An 18243-nucleotide genomic window follows, 5' to 3' on the forward strand; every position below is an offset into this window, starting at 1 on the left:
CAATCAGTAAAAAGGAGAAGCAACAGAAACAGTGATCACAGCTGAATCAGAGGTTCTTACTTACATTGTAACTGTACTTATTTCAGTCTTATTTAACCAGATTTCAAATTATATCCCTACCTGGATCATAGCCAGATTTGTGAAAGGGGCTGTAAGGGTAACGTTGCACCCACAAATCATGATCCCCTTCCAGTGAAGGAGCCATTATGCACTTCCTGACAAGAGTGGAGGAATCATCTTACACGGTTCAACAATAATTGCGAGGAGGCTTAGAGGGAGTTCTTACTGAGCCTCCCCAGTTACCTATCATGAGCTGTCAGAAGTAGGACAGTGCAAAACAGAAAGAATCATAGAACTGACTCTGGTGTATCCTCTAAATATTCACAATGTTTGTGAACATTTAAAAAAACACACAAAGTGACAAATCCACTGCCAGAGCTACAGGAGCATTCCATGTTTGGTAGTGTCATTTACAGCAAAGTGAACACTATGAATTTCCATTTGATAACTCTTGTTGGGGAAATCACTTTGTGTATTGCCGTCAGCATGCTGGCTCCTTTTTGCACTGAAAAGTGAATTAAAGAATTGATTGAGAGGATTCCCTCTCACCCTGCCCTTGTGACAATTGATGCTTCAATATTTATTGAAGGGGGGAAATGATCTATTATCTATTCAGTAGTAAGATGACCATAAACTGAATGCTTTGAAGTTTGGCAGTGCACCATCATTTGCTGTTGGTAATATTATCCTTACATTCATGGGATACTGTTCTTGCTTATGGATTAAAGAAAAATGGAAACGATGTTGCTTCCAGCTAAACGTCCTGGTCTCAGGCTGCAAAGTACAGCAGAGAAAGCTACAAGTAAATGAGAATTTACCCTTAAAAGCTGTGTAAAATAAGTTTTGGGGTTTTTTTGGTTTTTTTTGTTTTTGTTTTTGTTTTTTTTCACTGACAGGAAAATCTGATAGTTTTAAGATTGAATATTTCCCTTTACTAACCGTACAGAAAAAGAGATGCTGAAGAATACCACCTTGGTCAGGAATACAGACAGAATAAGATCACAGTTATCCAGGGATTACAGCTCTAAACAGAAAGCTTACAGAAAGTCTATCACAGATATTACATTTTAAACTTCCACAAAGTGCAGAAAAAAAATATTCTGTGCTACAGTTTCCAAATTAAAAGTTCATAGTTAAATTTGTCGTGATGGAATAAGGGAATGGTAGCTTAGGAAAAAAAAAAGGTTAATGAGGAACTGGCTGGTTATAAATACAGCTAATGCAGACAGTATGCTGGAGAAGAGCAGAAGAAAACAGGTATTTCAGTAGCGATACACTTTGACAGTAAAATGGCTGATTTCAGCAAACAAACTTAACCTGACAAAGTCACTTACCCTTGGGGGGGGGGGGGGCTGAAGCTGGCTTTTCAGGAAATCCTAAGCATTACTGAATGACTGCAAGTTGACAAAAGACCAATTGTGAATTGTTTGTATGAAGATTTTTAGTGCGAGATTCAGCAGAGCTCGTGCCCCAAGAGGCTGCCTTCAAGCACTCCTCAGTTTCTTTAAACCTGTAGAATTTATCATGTTCTTAAATGCACACTAATGAAAAGAACATTTTCCTATGTAAATAGACTTTGAAAGACCTCAGAAAACTGCTAACCATAGATTTTGCTAGAACTGGACTTAAGGTTGAAGTCAAACAGTGCATTTAGGAAAAAAGATTTAATTCAATGCGTGCACAGTGTATGAAAATATAAACCAATAGTCTGAACAACAACAATATTGATAGTAATGAAATGGAGTTGTATGTTTGAAGGCAGTGGAAATACACATCAGAGGGAAGAAATACGTCACGTTAGAGAACTGTTCTCTCCCTGAGGCATTCCTTCTATTGGAGTTTTCCTTTGTTACTCCTGGGGTCTCTTTTATCCAAGAAAGGTACATGAGCTAAACAAGTGCCAGAGCCAGCAGTGCTGACCAGCCCTCCTGAGCTCATGGCATGACCTGGGCAAGTCTGCACAGTTTCTCTTAGGAGCCAAGGAAATACTACTGACAATTACTTATTTTAGGGAAAATAATTTGGGTTTTTTTTTGTTTCTTTGTTTGTTTTCATTTTTAACAGAGAAACTCTAAAAATAAGTGGGATTAAAAGAAAAACTAAGCAATCATGGATTATGTCTGACACAGAGTCACCTGATTTGTCAGCTGTCTCCTGCTTCCAGCTGTTCCTCACCATGACATCTCTGGCTCTCAGCTGGTGGAGCCATGCCATCCCCAGCGCTGCCCCAGTGCCAGGACATGCTCCAAGCACAGCATGGTGACTTCTCTGCTGGGCTTGGCACACCATCCTGGCCATCGCACAGCTTCTATGGGCAGCTGGCGCTACCTGGAGCTTACAGAAGGTTGTACACATCTCCCCATGTGTGGGCAGAGCTTGCTGTGAAGGAGGGCCAGGGCCGCACAGAGTGTTGTCAGGCAGCACCAGTGTGGGGTGCGGACCTTGGGAAGGAATACAGGCTGCAGAGGGTTGACTTCTGGATTAGGGGAGACCTTAGCCCCATGTTCCCAGTTGCTCCTGCATTAGTGTTTGGGCTGCCTGGCTAATTGTGGCATGCGAGCGGCAGGCTGCACAGATGTCAGATGTCACGTTCTATCTGATGAAGAGGTCTCTGCCTCAGGCTGTTTATATATGACCTACCAGAATTTCCTGCTGCATGATGAAATAATTAGGGGGCCCTCATGCAGGGAATAATGTTGCAAGTAGGTTGCAAAGGCATTACACATACAAAAAGAAAATCCTAAGCATTTTCCTTATCTGTGATACAATCTTCCAAGTCTCCATATGTACATTGAACTTGTTTGTATTATTTCTTTTAAAGTTCTACATGCAGATGCTAAATTAAAGCTTCAGAAAGTTTAGCAGCATGCTTTCCCTTATGCTCAGATTACATAGTGGGAATAGTGGCATAAGCAAACAGGAAAAAGGGGAGATTTATTTGTTTGTTTTAAATCAAGATTGCCTTTTGCCTCTTTAAGGCAGCAAACTCTCAGCTGTGGATAGTTTAATGGAAGCCTATCCTGTCATCAAAAAGAATCTCATTTTTGTGGCTCTTCCTTTTTTTAATCAGTTTTAATTTTCAACTGTTTTTATACATGAGACTGCCCATGTGTCCATGGATGCTCCATACGCTGACTGATCTCACTCCTCCACTTTCACTGCTCACTGCACAGGAAAACCAACTAAAGCATGCCCTTGCTTTCTGTCTGGAACAGTTGACCTTTGCCTAGATTCTGACCTGACATGTCCCAAATATGCTCAAAGCAGCTGAACCAGGCTGAGCTGAGCTTCTCCTGACTGGCAGCAGTAGAAAAGCTGGTTCAGGCAGGAGCACTGAAGAGGGCACTGTCCAGAAACAGCCTCCAACAGGGGACCCACTGAGCTGCTTGATTGTGCCAGGGCTGTGCCCAGAGCCTCTACCCCCTGCGTCCCAAGGATGGCATGCCAGGAAGGCTGCAGGCAGCAAGTGCGTCTGTTGAGGACACTGAGCTCTCTGAGAAATTCCTCTGTGTTTCACAAACTGAATTTCATTAAGGTGACAAATCTGAGATGAGATGAAAATCTTGCAGGAACAAGCTTGTTGCACCTTTTTGCACTGGGAAGCTGCTTTCCTGGGCTGGACAATATGCAGAGTTTGGGATATGGGACTCTATAGGCTCAGGGAGAAAGTGTTTAGGACAAGGTTACTGTATGCATGAGTACAGGACAAGGGACAACAGACACAAACTGAAACACAGAAGGCTCCTTCTGAACATAAGAAAAGGTTTTCGCTGTGAAGGTGGTTGAACACAGACAGAGGTTACCCAGAGAGTCTGTGGAGTCTCCATCTGTGGAGATGCTCACAGCTCATCTGGACACAGTTCTGTCTTCCTCTGTCTGAGCAGGAGGGTTATGCTGGGCAATACCTGGCAGAGATCAGAGTCAGTCACAGGTATTTTGCCATTCTAGCTATGATTCAGTGAAAACAGTGGTAAGATTATTTGTAACCTTGGGGAAAAAAAAAAAAAGACAGAGAGAAAAAAAAAGAAAAAGAAAAAGAAAGAAAGAAAGAAAGAAAGAAAGAAAGAAAGAAAGAAAGAAAGACAAGAAAGAGAAGAAAGAAAGAAAGAAAGAAAGAAAGAAAGAAAGAAGAAAGAAAGAAAGAAAGAAAGAAAGAAAGAAAAAATGAAAGAAAGAAAGAAAGAAAGAAAGAAGAAAGAAAGAAAGAAAGAAAGAAAGAAAGAAAGAAAGAAAAAAAAGAAAGAAAAAGAAAGAAAGAAAGAAAAAAAAGAAAAAAGGAAAGAGAGAAAGAAAGAAAGAAAGAAAGAAAGAAAGAAGAAAAGAAAAGAAAGAAAGAAAGAAAAGAGAAAGAAAGAAAAGAAAGAAACAAGAAAGAAAGAAAGAAAGAAAGAAAAAGAAAGAAAGAAAGAAAGAAAGAAGAAAGAAAGAAAGAAGAAAGAAAGAAAGAAGAAAGAAAGGGAGAGAGAAAGGAAAAAAAAAAAAAAAAAAAAAAAAAAAAAAGCCTGTAATGCACTATGAAAGTCTTCCTAGAAGTGTACTTAATTTGCACTTATTCTGTTAACTACTTAAAGTGCAGTGAAAATGTTGTGATAAATTATTTCAACTCAGTGACATATTGACAGTTCTTACCCTTCCCTGCCATTCTTACTGCCCACACAACTACACTGACAGCCTCAGGACATCCCCTGTCAGAGCTGATGCCTGCTTGGATAGATGTTTTGTTTAGAATTGTAAGTATTTTCTTTTCATTTTTCCTGTTTTCAAAGAATATTATTATTATTCTATTAAGGAAAGCTTAGAATCAGCATTCAAGTTTTTTGTGAGAAGACAAAATTATTAGATAAATCTTGCAGTTCACATTAAGAAAATAAAGGAATATGGTTTTCTGTTTGTTTTAACTGGTTGCATAACACGTGGGTTTTTACTGATTCGTAACCTGTACAGAGGGAGCACGAGTTGCTCATAAATGTATCGTTAAAAACTCAGAAATCTTTTGAAGCAGTTACTCAAAATGTGATATTCTCCCAGAAATGCAGCAGTAGCAGAGGATAACTGAATAACACAAACCTTTTTTTTTTTTTTTTAATGCTGTTATCATGAATCATAAAATAATTTTGGTTGGAAGAAACCTTGGAAGGCAATCATAGAATCACAGAATCCCGGCAACCCCTGCTCTAAGCAAGGGAGCTTTGACAGTAGATCAGGTTTCAGCATCTCCAAGGATGGCAGCAGATGAAGACTGCCAACCCCCACGTCATTTACCTTTACTTGCTTTGTAAAGCTGCTGTATGAACCCCTGTAGCCTACATTTATTCAAAATGCCAGTAACAACAGCAATAAAGAGGTAAATGCACCTTCTCGTTACTAACTGTATTAGCTGGGAACCAACATATATGAGTGAATCAATGGGTGCAAATCTAAGAACACTACAGTCTCAGTTTGGGATCAGAACACAAAACATCCTCTTTTTCTGGCATCTTTTCCCATTAATTCTTCTTTTTGGTGCATTATGGCATGCTGCAGTGTGGAACAGACTGAGCTGAACCATACTAATTTCTTTGCTTCTTACACGGTCTCAAGTGATGCACTCAGACAAACTAAAACACATTTCAAAGGTTGACCTCTGCAAATCTGCTGAATTATTTCAACTGCTGCCATAAGTTTGCCTCATTTCAGACTTTGCTTCATGCAAGTGGCCTCATATGACCAGAAATAAGATAAAAAGTGACCAGAACTTGAAAAAGAAGAGTTGTCAGTGTGATGGCTGTAGACATTCTCATAGTTAGGAAAGCTGGATCCTCATTGTTTTTTTTTTTGAGCATGACACAAATAAGAGTTCCACAATTCCCAAATATGAGAAAGTAGATACGTCACTGCTCTACAGATACAGAACACAAATCCATTTCTAAATTATCGCTGCAGTGTTTCCCAGCAGTCTATCTCAACATTTCTGAACTATCTCAGCAGTCTTTCCTTCTACTTATAAGTGGATCCTGACTTTCACTAACTAAAACTGAAGAACAATATACCTATATTTCTTCAAGTGCATGCTGTACCCACAAGTTTCAGTTTGAATTAGCACTTCCTAAGTTAGGTTTGTACGTAACACTGTATTCATTACTACTAATGAGGTCAGTCTAAAGGTCTGGAAAAAAGAAATACATATTTCCTTGATCGTAGTCCTCCATTTGGCTCACTATTCACGTTTCTTTAACTATATATAAAAAAAGGTACAGAATCATTTGCTCACTACTGTTAAACGCAAGTATTCAGCACCAAAAAATCTTCAGAAGGGGAGAACAGCTGTTGCGATAGTGTATCTGACATCAAAAGCAGCAGTATTCTGCTCTCCTGAGTAAGACAGAGCTGTATTCCAGTGTTTTGATATCACACGGAAACTGCCCCCAGCTCAATTTAAGCTCCTTATTCTTTGTGTACCAGTGCATGTTCAAGAAAGAAAGAAAGAGGAAAAAAAAGACCACAAGGCAGGACAAGACAGAAAATTTTCTCTTTTTCATGTATTGGAAGATGACAGCCATCAAAGATATCAAGTCACCTCTCTTCAAGGCCAGTTCTCACTTAACAGCAGCCACTGCTTTCTGCAAGGGAAAATCAGCAAAGATATGTGATGAGGAAAGGCACTGCCTTCCTCGAGGACCAATTTGGCACAGCGGGGGAAGGTAGCTAAGGCAATATGCATCTCAAAGCAGGGGAAAAATTAAAGGCAGGAAGAGCACCAGTAGATTTGGAAGGGAATCTAGGAGAGGAAAGTAGCACTAGTAACCACAGGAAGGATAACTACAATAAGGACAATAAGGACTGCAGATAAGGATGAGAAAATGGATTTGAGGAGGGAAAAAGGGAAAGAAAAAAAAAAAAAAAAAGAAAGAAAAAAAAGGAGAGATAGAAAAAGCATCTTAACAGAAGAGGTAAGGACATGAATACATGATTAGATGGACATGAACTGAGTGGCAAGGGAAAGTCAGCTTCACTCCATACACTGACAGAAATTTTTTCATCAGTTAGTGCAAGTGCAAGTAAAAGAAAATTCCTACTCTTCCAACAGAGCTTGGGTCAGAACCGCAGCCTCCTCACACATCCCATCTGAGCTCAGTCTGCTCCTCCCCACCTCATGCAGCTCTGCAGACTCTGTGCTGGTGTGCAGGAGCCCCAGCCAGGCCCACTCACCAGCCCAGGGGTTGTACCTGACTGCACAGAATTTCATGCCTGGCACTGGCTTCCAAACACGATGGAATGCTGCCTCCAGCACTGCTCCTCTCTGGCCCAGCAAATTTCCAGGCTAATGTTATTGCTAGTGGGAATAGGGCTGCAGGAACTGCAGTCCCACCAGCATAGGAACATCCCTGCTCATCCTCCCTCCCAGAGAGATTAAATGAAAGTTTCTGAAAAAATTCATTCAACCTTCCCTCCTTTCCTCCCTGGTGCCCCAGGACACTGATCCCACAGACAATCATCTTCTTGAGGCAACTTTTCTGGGTCTGGAAGGAAGCAGAACTGCATTTTCCTACTGGCTTTTCCAAGGACAGTATCAACACTGGGAGAAGCCCAGGAGACAGTTGAGTCCTTCTTCCATAGCAGTGACAGTACACAGTAACTGGACAGCAAGTGGTCCATCTTTCCTATTTGTTTGTGGAGGAGACATATGGACTGTGAAAAATGGGACAATATAAGCAGGGTTAGAGCCTGTAGAAAGGTGGGTTCTGGAAAAAGGTGAGCTTAGCGGAATTACTGCTGCTTTGTATACACTGTTCTACCAAAAGATGACACACACGTAGAGAAGCTTATTCTTGCACATCAGGTACCAAGCAGGAGGATTACAGTGCTCCTGGTCTTATTGTGGGTCCAGACTTCATCCCTCACCACTGGCCACTGCACGAGGGTGAATAGGGGAAACTGCTTCTCTCAGCGTGCCCATTCTCTCAGCGCATCCCTGCCAAGCAGCGGAAGGCTGAATTCCTGCTTGTCCCCTGTGCCTTCATGACCCAGTGCTCAACACAGCCATCTGCACAGGGACGCTCATACAGTGTGCAGCAATCCGAGCAGGTGGGACAGCACGCTTGCACCTCGCCATTGCACCCTCATGGCAGGGCACAGCACAGCCACACACTGGTGTGGTGAGACCTCTGCCAGCCATTCGTCTGCCTCTGCAACTATTACATTTTGCTGACTTACCACATTTAGCTGAGAAGAAAAATTACTAAACTAGGAGCATAACAAAAGTTGTGACAGAGCTGCAGAACTGTCCCTGAAAAGATTCACAGGCCCAAGGAGAGGCTGATGGGTGCATAAAGTATCTGTTGAACCATCCATATCTTTTTGGCCTCTTGTTTTTTCACGACACCAGCTCACAATCCCTGTCTAAGTGTGCACTGAATCCAAAACCCAGTAGTCAAAACATAAAGAAACAACCCCTTACATAAACTTAAATAAAGTGGTGATCACTGAAAGCTGATGCACAAATTACAGTTTTTTTCTTCTGTACTGATTACTCCTTCAAACCAAATCTCACACTGACTCACGCTCAGGACCTCCCTCAGCAGTTCCAGGTGTGAGAGGTGCACCTCAGGACATCCCTCTCTGATCTCTGCCTTGTGCAGCACTTCTGGGGGTGGCCCTTTGTTCTCTCCTTGCCTGCTTCTCAGCCTTCCGCTCTCACCCCAGAACACATAATCATAACAGACACCATAACCACTAATAACAGATACTCATATAAAGAGACACAAAGTGGAGGTAATCATGGTTCTACAGGTTCAGTACAATTTTTGTCTTGGTGGTCCACTCCATCACATATCTTTGAAGGATAACAATGAAGTGCTCTGAGTGTGAAAAGGACTCCAGTCTAGGGGAAACCCGAGCTCCCTCACTGCCTGCCCTGTGATTTCTGTGATTGATTATACATATCCTCCTCTCAGCTTTAAACTATTCTTCGTTTATTTCATTTGCAACTTTTCTAAGCCTTTTCCTGATAATCATTTTATTCCTTGGTCTTCCTTTCATTTGGTGACAGCTGACCTGGCAGCAAGCCTAAAACATGGTAAATGGCAAATCACTACCAGATGAAACCCTGAGTTTTGCATAGTGCATTTCCCCCAGACACAGAAAACTCTGAGGCCCAAAAAAACTACCAAAGTAACTGAGAATTACACCAAGATCAACCTTTACATGAAATCTTCAGTTTCAGGAAAGTACGCTAATTCTCCTAGTTCTGAACCAAGTAACTCGGTTAATGAAGTTTGATATAAACTGTAGATTTAGGAAGAGTGATAGAAATGGAAATCCATAGCAACACCTCACTCAGGATCTGAGACTTGCAGTCATACCTGGGAGCAGGAAAGGTCCTTTGTTTACCCTGGGAAACAGCAGACGCAGCCAGAAGTGCTTCCTGAGAAGCAGCAACCCCAGCAGCGTCTGCCCTTCTCCATGCCTGACAGAGGCAGCCGTGCCACATTACCTCCCTGTCTGTGGGGCTTGGAGGGGGAGGTGATTTCAAGCACTGCCACAGAATTTGCCTGCAATGAAGCATCTTGGGCCAGGGAAGAAAGCAATACCAGAACTGCTGTGAACAATTGCATTAGCTCCTTCTCTGGAGAGTGAACCCAACAAGGTGAAAGAAAGAAGCAAAGAAGTCACAGGCAAAAAGATGCTTCTGAGCACCCACCAAGTCAGTGCTGAAGCCATGAGGCTTTGAAATGGAAATATTTTCCTAAGCCTTTTCTTACTCTTCCAGCTCTGATGCCACAGAACAGTGTGTTTGTTACTCAGAGTTACCAGACAGGAATTGAGATATTCCTTTTTGCGATAAGACCTCTTTGTTTTCCTAGATAGATATTTATAGGCATTTATAGTGCCCTTGGAGTTCATACATACAGTTACAGTTCTTTATCTAACTGTACAGAGGTCTAAATATCTGGGTATAGTGATTTTATTGGAGATACAGAATGATAAAGTGGATGTAAACTGAAACCATTCTGAGTCACATAATGCAGGCTAAACAATGCCTGGCTGCAGACACAGCCAAAAGACATAAAGTGAGGCCAGAGGAGTCCTAAGGAGAGAAAACCCTCCTGAGACACACTCTTCACAAACGTTCAATACAAATGATACGGACACGCAATGAATGCTTAAAAGTAAAATCAGAGGGAAAAGACTCAATAACAATCTGTTGTTTGGCTGTAGCTCTGTGTATTCCAGATGAAAATCATCTTGTTTTTCATAACTGCTGGGAAACCACTCCCTTAAGAGGGGTGATGTTTGATTTCGTGAGAAAGTTTGTAAGATATTGAACAATCATGGATACAAACAGAATATACAGCACAAGTCGGACATACTTAGCTGTGTCCAAATGCAGCCCTCATTCACCAAGGATTTAATTCAACATTCATAGAGTATGTTTATGACAATCTGTCTCCACCAAATAAGCTAGCACACATTCAGTCATGCTTGCCTCTGAGGTGCTATGGGGGCAAGCAGTGCTGAGATCACCCAAGCTGCACCCTGAAGGCAGCAGATTCTCACATCTCCCCACCAATTATGCTGCTGCAGTGCACCACTGGGGATCAGGAAGGCTGGCTCTGTGCTGCATGCCCAGCACGGCACAGCACAACCTGGAGTGTTCTGCACCCAGACAGCATTGCTGCTCTGTCTGCTGCAAAAAATACATTAAGGAGATGACATGCAGTTATTCTAAGCAGAGTTAAACTTGACTCTTTATGAACAATCCAATGCTTTTTTGCTCAAATAGGACAGAAACCTGGGTTCAGTGTCACAAAACTGCCATAAAGCTGTACATCTCCATGGGCTTAGCCCAGGAGGCCATCAAGGGCAGCCTGGTAACAGGACAAACACCAGAGTTAGCACCAGCTCCATTCAAAGTGGATGCTGGTGAGCAATAAGGCAGTGGAAATAACCACAAAGGCTGAATCTGGCACTTTGGTAGGATGCTCATTTATTGCCACTGTAGAGGTCATTTGGGGTGGGCATGTTTTTCTTTCTTTAAACGGTTTTGAAGTCACCTGAGAAATCATTACATTACATCCTTTCAGCCTTCCCAGCTTGCAGATTCATGCCCCTTGTCAGCAGTCCCCGCCAACAGGACTGGACAGGAGGGGTCACGGGGAGCCTTGCACAGCATCCCCTGTCCCTGGCACCACAGCTATAACAGTCACAGGGGTATCCACCACCTCTGAGCACACAGGACAGGGCAGCACGAACTGAAATTGCAGCAAGCTGTAGGTGGAGGTGAGGGAAACTTCAAAGGGTCAAATCTAGACAATACCTTCCTGTCTTGGGGAACTGCACGTTGCTTGGTAGAGGAGAGAGGAGGGAGACCTGTCAGCCTTCATTGCCGAAAGGTAATGGTACACAGTAATTCCTTCTGATAATGTCACCAGAAGGGGAAGTCATGCAGACTAAACTCATTAAGGTCTGAGGGGAACATCATGAGGGGCTCTCTCTGCAGGAAGGAGGACCACAGCCTGAGCTGTCTGAGCAGGGGAGCATCTGTTGTGGCACAGAGTGAAAGCTGTCAGGGGTTCCCTTTTTGGTACATTCTGGTTCTTAAAGTCAAACTTCTCACATTTCAGACTAGAATGATCTGTCCTTCCAAAGAGAGAATTAAAAAAAAAAAAGAGAGAGAGAGAGAGAGAGACTGAGAAGTTGGCACATTCACATTTAAAGCTGGTAATTTGGAAGTGATTAGACAACTCACCTTCACTGGTGCGGTTGTACCAAGTGGGCCAGTAAGACATCACATTTCTGTAAGTGCTCCAGAGGCCATTAAATGTAATGTGGATATTTCCACTGGCTTTGTATCAAGACCAATAATACTTCAATTCGGAGGCTTTCCAAGTACTCCATGAGCAGTGGTGGAATAGTCCTCAACAGGCTTTCACCAAAGGATGCATTGTCTGCCAAAAATAAGTACTGTTAGTAATGCAGGGTACCTGAAGCATGCACAGATTTAGCACCCAGCTCTCCCACCCTTCCTGCACCTGTAGGCCTGCAGCACGTCCCCTGTGGCATGGGCAGGAGGTGGCACTATGAGCAGGACTGTTGCAGTCCATAGCGCAGCAGCAGAGCTTTGCCCACTCACCTCCATAGAAAAATGCCCTTGGTTTCAGAAACAATGCAGACTGATCTCTTATATGTTATGTCAGCAGTACAACAGCTGAACACGCATTAATCTAGTATAGTTGATGTTAAACCTGCTAGTCCTCCAGAAGAAGTTAAATTGAATATTTAAGATATAATCTTGTGTGTTTTCTCCATTTTGACAGTGCAGATGGAACTGTCCACAGCTCTGACCTGGCCTCCCCCTCAGCAAGGCCAGCACTTGGCCTCAGCTCCTCTTCTGCTTTAGCAAAGCCATCCCTCCCCATCCCCCACAGCACTGCTGGATCCCACCCATGTTCAGAGAGAGACTCATGCATGGAGCCTGGAGCCCAGGCAGATTGATTAGAGAAACTGGGCTTTGTCTTGAAACAAAAAAAATTATGCCAGTGTCAGCTGGAAATGTTCTAATGCACAAAGTTATCTCACGGCACGCAGCCTGCTGAGCACACAGCATCCCAGAGAAAACTTCAGTTTTAAGTAAAGATAGTGATTTATTATTTCAGCTAAAACAAAGCATTCAATTTCCACCTCTTTGGAAATACTTTCTTCAGTTTTTGAAACTAACATTGCTCAATAAACTGTAAAATAAACTGCAAAATAAAACTGTCAAATAAAATGAAACTTTTCAATGACAAATTTTAGTTTCGTTGATCAGACTGCTCAATTCTTTTTTCTTTTTTTTAAGAATTTTTGCTCACGGGGAAAGTAGAAGAAAGAAATCTGTTTTGAAATGAAAGGCCAAAATCATAAACTTCACTACAGAATGAAAAACACTACACAAGTGCTGCTGTACTGTGAAGCGTTCACCCATATTTATGGATTATACTGTTTCACTCAGCATATCTAAAATATCATTGTAACCATTCATTTCCAAACAAACATATGTATTTCATCTGTGTACAAGCATCCTTCCATGAGAAACTGAAAATCCTCAGAGAGAAGACCAAATCTTGCAGTCATTATTCAGGCTGAAGGCAGTGGGCACTTTGACAGAGTGCGGAATATGAGGTTTGTTACACGAACAACGCTGCAATTTTGGTTTTTAAACACAGAACATCCACGCTTGTCATCACCAAACACGTAACTGGTTTTTGCATCCAAAAATGTAAATAACCCATTATGTGAAATAAACCATTTGTCTAAGGTGGCCTTTCTTAGGAATGAAAGATTTAATATTAAGAGGAATATAAACAATCTGACAACGCAGTCAATTGAATCGCTGTGGCTCCAATTCGGGAGGTGCTGTTGAACTCCAAACCAGTTTGCTCTTTACAGAGCAAGTTGAAGAGCCTCAAAATGTCCTCGAGCCCAAGCTTGGCCTCGCCAAGTAAAACAGGCACCGTTTTTCTGCAGAACAGAGCTTTACACACACTGTAAAAACAGCAAAAATAGAGATCTATGGCGCAGTGTTCTGTGGCAGCAGCCGGCCCCAGCCATGCTTTGGTTCACCGTGACCACGGGGTCTCTGCGGGTTCCCAGCAGGACGGTGCTGCAGGAGGGGCTGCCGCCCCACAGAGCCCACCTGGCACGGAGCCCCGAGCAACACGGCGGCCAGCAGCTCCTGCACATAGAGTGCCAGGACCAACAGCCGGGGAAGGACAGTGCGGAGCTTCTGAACACCCAGCTGCAGAGCGCCTTGGGCATGAGAGAGTGTTTTCCATTCAGAGCTCTGGAACTGGATATTGCGCTAAACCTCCCATCACCGAATAACCACATATGAGGCAAGTGGCTGGAACAGCAGAAGCAGCCATCAAAGGCTCTGCAAGCTATTTACACAGGGACCTGCTAGCTTAGACAATGTCCTGTGCCAATGGCAGCAGGCCCAGGCTCGTCTCCATTTAAGTCAATAGATCCATTGTCTTTACCCAGAGCAGGATAAATCTCATACAAGGCCAAAGTGGGTCTACATTACATCTTTCAGATGCACTTTGCAGGTAATTGAACTTCTACATGAGCAGCAGAGACATCACTGATGGGATCCATGGTTTCAGATTGCAAGGTAGAGCTCTGGATGTACCAGCAGAACACCTCCAGTGATCTGAACTACAGGAAAAGAAGGATCCAGGAATATACAGAATGTTATTTTTTAAGAATGATCCTGAGGATAAATCATGTTCCTCTTACATGCTTCTTTCTAAACATGTATTTTCGAACTCAAATAAAAATGTCATTGTATTTGAGGTTTAAATCAGATAATTGATAATTAGTGACAGCAAATTATAACTGCTGAATCCCATTTTGATTTGTTTTGCTGACTGAATAATAAGTACATACAACTCAACCAAGCTGTTCTAAGTCCTCTCTCCAAATCCTAATCATGAATTGCTACATCCAGATAAAGCCAGAACAGAACAAGGCTTTTTCTCTGCTGTGAGCTGAGAAAGATGCAGAGTACCCACAAACTCCTGCAGAGATAAATTGAATACCTGCATGGTTGCTAGAAGATGGAGGTTCTTAATCCCTCTTAGACTTGATGATTAGCCCCACCTGCACTTGTACACAGGACCATGTAACTGCCTACACACATCCACATGTCTGCTGCCAGTCACAGTGTGAGTCCTGACCTGGAAGTCATGCCCCTGCTAGAAAGCGGATGGGAAACAGAATGAAGCAGGGAATTGGATGGTCCATGAGCTTTCCCACCACTAGGTGTGATTTATGGGTCTCTCCTCTCATCTGGCCTTTTCCTGAGTGGTGCCCAGCATCTTCCCCAGCATGATAAGCCTGTCACTTTGAGCAAGCACACATGAACCCACACAGCAGGGCTGCTCCTGCAGCCTAACAAGAACTGGAGCCTGCAGCTGCATGCAATGCACATGTGAGGGAGGGAGCCTGAGAAAGGCAATCTGCTGCATAGCCACTGATCTTCAGCCAGTCTGGTAGCTGAATGCCAAACAGCAAAGGCCTCTACACTGGGATACACCAGAGAAGCAGCCAAAATCAACTTTTATACTTCAGATGGCCAATGATGCCATAAGTTAAGAAGCACTGCAGAGAAAGCTCCTAACTATACACAGAGAGCAAAGTACATTGTCTGTCATTTTGGCAAGCATACCAGGGAGCTGCATCCACTCAAGGAGTGTTGCTCTGGACTGGACCAGTAAGCATCTGGCTGGAGGGATGAGTCCTAACTGGTGCCTGTGGCTGTTCTAGATGTATTTGTGTTTAGGAGGCGCTACACATTTTATCATTTAATGTATCTGCTGTGCCAGTCATTCTAAACCTACTTTCATTATTCATTTATCATGGGAAGGAGTCCTTCACTATAATGACATCTTTGTTCATCTCTTGATATAAGAGATGCCTGGTCAAACACCATTCTTCTTGTATAAAATATCTATTCATAGCTATCATAGCTAAACAGCATCTTTTTGTAACTTCTAGCACTGAATCTGTATGTTCTCCTTTTGTGCTTCTGCAGAGATTGAGCTGTCTGGGATGCTTGCTATGGGATCCTGCATATCACAGTTTACATTGCCACTGAGACGTAAAGCAGCATCACATGCCCTGGCCTGCTCCTACATGAGAACATCTGAGGTATAATCAGTCACCTTACTGAAAATCCCCCCAAACACCAACATGAACTGCAGATACACCAGGTGGGATGCAGCAAAGACGGGGTACATGTAATTTCTACTTCTAAACTATGATCTTGTCTTACCAGGAAACCCAGGCTCCCAAAATGGCAGTGCAAAGTAGGAGTGGATACATAGTAAAAACCACTACAGAGCATAAACAGTAAAATAAAACAGAAAGGGTCCAGGTTTCCCCTCTCTGCTCACAGCCATGTGGGAGGCAAAAGCAAATAGACTTTGGCAAGAGCATGGCTGGTGTGAGCAGCTCAAGGCAGATCAGCTTTCATGCAGTCATCTTTCCACTTGATCATGAACTAGCCCTGGCTGGTCTCCACATTCTGGGACCCTCCAGCAGTTAGGAGTAGGACAATGTGAAGCCCACAGTGGTGTGCTGAGCACATGTCCATTGGGTTTTCCATTTTGTAACTTTGCCACTGAATGCCATCAGGGACCATTTGCTGACAGTCTATGTATTTGAGTGTTTATATGCTGTTTATGCTCACATATCTGTGAGCAATGAATTTAAGGTACATGCATGCAAAGTAAAACATACTGTAAGTTATTGCTCTGTTCCGTATTTTTTTCTTTATAACACGCTCTGTAAAACTCTACTTTCAAAAGCAGAATAGCCAGAGGTCCTCCTGGTCACATTAGGAATAGGGCTGGATCCAGTGTCTGAGACAGGCTGAGGGAGTTGGGTTTGTTCAGCCTGGAGAAGAGAAGGTTGCGGGGTGACCTCATTGCAGCCTTTCAATACCTGAAGGGAACTTACTCCCAGGAGGGGAGTAAACTCTTCGAAAGGGCTGATAATAGCAGGACTAGGGGAAATGGTTTTAAGTTGAAGGAGGGAAGATTTAGGTTGGATGTTAGGGGAAAGTTCTTTACTAGAAGGGTGGTTAGGTCCTGGAACAGGCTGCCCAGTGAGGTTGTGGATGCCCCGTCCTTGGAGGTGTTCAAGACCAGGTTGGACGGGGCCCTGGGCAACCTGATCTAGTAAATGTGTATGTTTGGTGGCCCTGCTAGGCAGGGGGGTTGGAACTACATGATCCTTGAGGTCCCTTCCAACCCGGGTAATTCTGTGATTCTGTGATTCTGTGATTCTGTGTCATAGAGACAGAGCTGCAGTGTGCTCACAGATTCACTATGCATTTCACATCCTGAGCAGTGTGCTTTTGTGTAAGCAGATAGTCAGTCTCAGAAAACTTCCACAAACAAGCAGGTGGACAAAAGGACTGAGTTAAACTTAGCTGACATTTCCCATACCAGGCCCTCTGCACAGAAGTACCTGCCTAATTCCAAGCACAGAATTCAACAAAAGTAAACATCTAGGCTGAAACACTATCTAGACATCATTTCAATTCTCCCCTAGAGCAACATAACTCTGGCACTAAGTAAAATTTCCCCAATTTACCCTATCACGTATCAGTCAAGGGTTAATGAAGACACATCAGCACAAAAACGACAAACACAGAGAGGTCCCTTATTTCTATTTAAGACACCAAGTGAATACCTGCAGCCTGCACTTCCAAAATAAATGTATTTTATTTCAGGGAATTACAGTAGCACTTTGTACACAGTCAGAAAATTATAAATCTTGAGTGAATCTTGATTTTTTTGTTTGTAGATACTTGCAAATATTCTGGCAATTGTAACCTGTGGGTAGGAAACTGAGATCCTGCTTCTGGACTTTTCAGATGTGGTACAAATTAATCACCTTTTCCATGAGCTTCCTTCCCAGCTTGTCCATTCAATAAACAAAGCACCTCCAGCTAGGGAGGCCCAAACGTGCTTTTTTTGGCAGCCATATTCATTTTAATACACATTACACTGAACACGCTATTCTACAAGTGTATTCTCAATCTACAAGTATTCTACAAAGTCAGAGATTAGCCGTGGAAAATTCTGAAAGCTTACATTGTGAAAAGAAGTGAATCTGTCCTTTAATTCACATTGCAAGGAACAGTTCCTTGTAGTGACACCTCACCAGAAAGTCCCACCATTGAGCCTGAGGGATTTGTCAGCCTCAGAGGTAGCGTTCTTCCCCGATTCCTGTTTTCTACCAAGCTCAGCACTACTTGAAGCAAAGTCCCCTGAACATCTGGGGGGAAAAAGTACAATCTGTGAATAATTAGCAACTTAGAAATCCCCGACTAAGTGACAAGCAAAAGCAAGCACGTTTCAACAGTTCTGTTGTGCTCAAAGTACGGTACGTGTGAGAAGATGGGACTAAAGATCACACCGTACATGCTGCCTACCAAAGCACAGCCTTCGATGTTGGAAAGAGAAGGGATGTCATCCCAAGGCAGCAAATATAGCTTTTCTCTGAAAAGCATTTGTTGCCGTGTAAGGGAGAGAAGTTTTCATTCATCGAAACAAGTAGCTTCCGATTCCTGCCCTGAGCTGCGCTTGGCATTCAGTGCTATGACTCGGATGAAAGAGAAAGTCCTGTGAAAGCCAAAGGCAGCCTCCTGCTCTG

Source organism: Coturnix japonica, chromosome 8, assembly GCF_001577835.2.
Source record: "Coturnix japonica isolate 7356 chromosome 8, Coturnix japonica 2.1, whole genome shotgun sequence".
NCBI lineage: Eukaryota > Metazoa > Chordata > Aves > Galliformes > Phasianidae > Coturnix > Coturnix japonica.